This window comes from Thunnus thynnus, chromosome 3, assembly GCF_963924715.1.
Source record: "Thunnus thynnus chromosome 3, fThuThy2.1, whole genome shotgun sequence".
Classification (NCBI taxonomy): Eukaryota; Metazoa; Chordata; class Actinopteri; order Scombriformes; family Scombridae; genus Thunnus; species Thunnus thynnus.
In genome coordinates this window covers 35,852,981-35,857,565 of record NC_089519.1, presented here as the reverse complement: position 1 = coordinate 35,857,565, position 4,585 = coordinate 35,852,981, and positions in this window count along the sequence as shown.

The following is a 4,585-nucleotide window of genomic DNA, read 5'->3' as shown; positions in this document are numbered from 1 at the left end:
TCTGATGACAGGATAAATAAATTATTTTGTGTTTCATGTGAATTAAAAACATAATCCACCTCCCGTTTCTTCCTGTTTTTCTCGTTCCTCTAAGCGGTTTCCCTCCTCAAAACCACAGTTAGAATAGAAAACAAACCATTAACTTTTCGCTTGTCTGTCTAAAAACATATTTCAGAAGCTAAACGTTGCTGGATAGTTTCCTCTGTCCTGTCAAGTTGATGACTACAGTTTTTAGTTTTACTGCGTTGCTAAACATAATGAACTGAGGATTTATCAGGACGGCTGCTTTACTCCAAACAGTTTCACTGTATGAACCTGGACTGTGTGTTTAACAGCTGATCTGTTGGATGTGTAGAAGGACACAGAACATTCATTAACATTAGATCCTGTCAGTGTGTCAGAGATTTAAATAATCAATGAAGTTATGCTGCTGTATCTTATGCTTAAATACACACAGTGTCTCTGAATGGAGAGATGCATCTCTCTCTCTCTCTTCTCTCTCTCTCTCTCTCTCTCTCTCTCTCTCTCTCTCTCTCTCTCTTTCTCTTTCTCTCTCTCTCTCTATCCCGACGCGGGATATTTATTTACATCCTGAATATTTATCCTGTTATCAAACAAGTTGAACACAGCAGACAAATAACGAACGAATTTGGTCTTTGAAAACAGAAATGATGTCCGTGTTTATTTGCATATAGAGCGGGGAAGTGAGATCCGATCACAAGTGGTCACTCAGGACGCACGTGGAGACGCGTGTTAATAGCAGGTGTAAACAGGAGGACCTTTTTCTCTCGTCTTTTGTAAAATGAGTCGACAGCAAAGTCTCACTTTACTTTTATCAAGCGAAGAGAAACGTCCTCCCCTCCTCCTAGTAACGTCTCTGTCCTCCCTCACGGCAGAGTTTACTACTCTGATCAGTCTGATCTCCAGCTGTGATTGGCCACCGCAGCCTTCAGCCACACTGACGTCGGTTTGTTGACACTGATTTGTTGTGAATGCAGCCTTACGATAGTACGATGTGGTTTTCTTCAAGCTTCAAGACAAAATGTAAAAGAAACTCATCATAAAAAAGACATTTAAATACAATTAAAAAGTTATTTAACTCGTACATACTGTTGATATTCTGACGCAGGGCCGGTCCAAACCTTTAAGGAGCTCTAAGCAGAATTTAATGTGGGGGCCCCCCACCGCCTCACCGCCACCAATACTATTGATTATTATCAATACTTGATCATTCACACACCTACTGTAAATCTAACACAGACGCTGTCAATTCTATTAGTTGTGTTGTTTACATCATTAATCATCATTAATGTCAGCCTGACATGTTTTTACCTTTCTATGATTTTTAGTCTTAAAAGGTAACGAACTCACAAGAGTGATCTGGTGTTAATTTACACTTTAACATTCAAAGTGATGCAGTACTAAGCTGCATACTGAACTGAAAGGTAACAAAATAAAGCAGCTGTATATAAGTTGACCACTTTAATGGCTTTTGGTATTTAAAAAAATTGCAACATAGAAATGTGCAGAACAACAAGCAACTACAATTAAAATCTAAAACTTAGATAAACAGTAATGTTTCTTTCTTATATAAAAAAAATGTGAAAAACAGACAATATAAGTTGAATTAGATAAAGACTTCATGAACAGAGGAACCTGTAACAAGATAACAATAATGGATCAAGAATAAAATATGAAGCTGAATAATTATTTATGCAAACTACGTACAAAAGGTTATGAATTCAAACATTTTTGTCTGTTTCCTGGCTTTTAATATATCACAAAAACAACAACAACAACAACAAAAACATTTCAAGCACTCTTGGGGGCCCTCTGGTGGCCACAGGGGCCCTAAGCAGGCTCTTTAGGTGCCTTTTCCAACACTTTTGGAAGCAGTAAAATCATTTTACATCTCTTTTATGCACTTTTTTCTAACATATTTGTCTCCTCTTTTGGAATAAACTCTCTAAATATGTATGTTCTTGTGATTTCACAACTTTCCCAACACTAGATGGCCTCACACTCTGCCAACTTCACATCTGTAACATCTGAGAGTAGAAAACAACAGAACACATCATCATTACATCCATCTGTCTAAAGCAGCAGCTGTTAGTTAAACGTGTTAATAGAAGGTGAAAAAGCAGAAAAACACAAAGGAAAACAAGAAAAAGGGAAGTTGCTCAACCTTTAAGTGAAAGACTGAAGAATAAAGAGGAACATTAACTTCATTTTCTATGAAAAAAGTAGATTTTAACTGTTAAAATGCACTCAGATCAGATGAACACTGTGTTAAAAGGTGAGTGAGTGGTGAGCATGAAGGATTGATGAGTCAAGCTGCAGGACTGCAGGCTGGTTAGTCCTGTTCTGCATGTTTGCACAGTGTCATGCGTTTGGTAACAATATTCAAATTTTTCTTTGTTTCATTTAAATTCTAACTAAAGACAGTCGCTCTGAGTTTACTTTAGGTGACAAATCTCATGTCTCAGCACAAAGAAGCATTTTTGAAAGGTAAAGAGGCGGACTGTGTTTTTATTTCTTTATGATTTATATGTTTAATATCATGTTTTGTCCGGCCGACACTGGATTTATACCAAATCATACAGCTGCACAAAGAGAAAGAACAAAACAGTCTATCATGAACCATATTGTGCCATAGAAGGAACAATAAAATATTAAATTACATATCAAACAAATGTGTCCTCTGTCAATAAAAATCCAAAGTAGTATCACTTTATAAAGGTTTTATAGTTACATTAATGATTCACAAATGATTTACTAATGTTTTATAGATGAGTTATAGGACATTAACAAGAACGACTGTTGGGTTGTTTGTCTACACTCTTCCAAATTTATTTCAGCAGGGATAGATCCCTCAAAAACATCATCGGACCACTTCTGGAAAAAAGCTGCGCAGAAAATCTATTTATCGATAACTGACTCACATATCTGCCGGCAAAAAACCACACCAACATTTACCTACTGATACCAAACACAGCTGAGGGCTTATAACTGGTGTATGAAGGCAAGGCGAGTTTTATTTATATATGATACAGTGTGTGTGTGTGTGTGTGTGTGTGTGTGTGTGTGTGTGTGTGCCAGGTATTCCAGGTTTACACATGTCAACATGTCATGTTGTGCCTCGCCTCCTTTAACATAAATCATTAATTTCAGGGTGAAGACTTGGTTTCAAGTTAGGGTTAGTTTATGATTATATTAAGGTTAGTTTGGGGACATGTTAAGGTTAGGTAATGTAATGTTCTCTGAAGTAATGGAAACATAACTGTGTGTGTGTGTGTGTGTGTGTGTGTGTGTGTGTGTGTGTGTGTGTGTGTGTGTGTGTGTGTGACAGAGAGAGAGAGAGAGAGAGAGAGAGAGAGAGAGAGAGAGAGAGAGAGTCAATCAATTCTCCAAAGTGAAAAACAAGTTCTGGTTTTTGTTCTTTCTTTGTCTCATAAAATTAAACCTGTGCTCACTGAACAAAAAAAATGCATGAAAAGATGTCAATATCTATGGTCATGTAATTATATTAGATATTATATTTAGTTTATTATTGAGGTCATAGTGGGTGGTGGTGGTGGTGGTGGTGGTGGTGGTGTACTGGAGCACATTATTCTGAAAAGTCTAAAAAACAAAAACAAACACTGAAAATGTAAAGCTTCTTAAAAGTAGAATTTCTGGCTGAGCTGTTGTATTGGATTGCTGCACAAGTGTTCCTAATGAAGCAGTCAGTGAGTGTACGTTATCGTGTTATACATAATGGTGGCAATCCGTAGACTAAGGTTAAAGTCCAGATAATAATTTGTTTAGCAGACGGCTCGAGTCATAACATAATTTACTCATGAAAGCAACTTTGATGACCTGCTCTCTCTGTCTACTGGGATATATTTATAGAAGTCTATGATATTTATGAAAATTCTTTGCACCTCTGCTTGTTGCAGCTCCGCATCACCTTTGAAACCCAAGTAGTGAAGTGTTTCATTTTGAAATACGCAGCGGAAGTAGGTACAGTTTACAAGAAGCGATGTAGCATTCAAGTAATAATCAGAAAAGTGAGTTTCCGGCTGGGAAAATGAACCTGAACGCCCCCTCAAGTCAGAATGGCAACTCGGAAAGTCAGCGAAAATGTTGGTACACAACTTACCGAAAGTTGACGTCATACACGCAGAAACCTGGCGGGCGAAAGTAAATGTTTGGATGATGGCAAGAAACTTTATACTGTTTCACATATTTCATATTTCAGTAACCCTTATAACAAGTCAGGTAAAACAATATTTGAATGGATTTAAGGAATGTACTGGTGCAGCAACAATCTGGGACAAAACACAACACATTTTCTTTGTAGCGTCCGTGATGTTTCCACATTACGACTTAAGAGCTCATGAACACACCGAAGCCCGAAGAACGATTTTCCAACTCGGGATTTGGGACCATCCCATCCGAGGAGCATATGAATGCAGCACGAGTTTCCCAGGATGGAAACTACTCTACCTGTGATTGGCTCACTTTGATATTCTTACCCCAACCCTAACCAATCAACCACCGAAGGGAACGAGTACTAGCCAATCAGAGACAGAGGAGGGTGGGT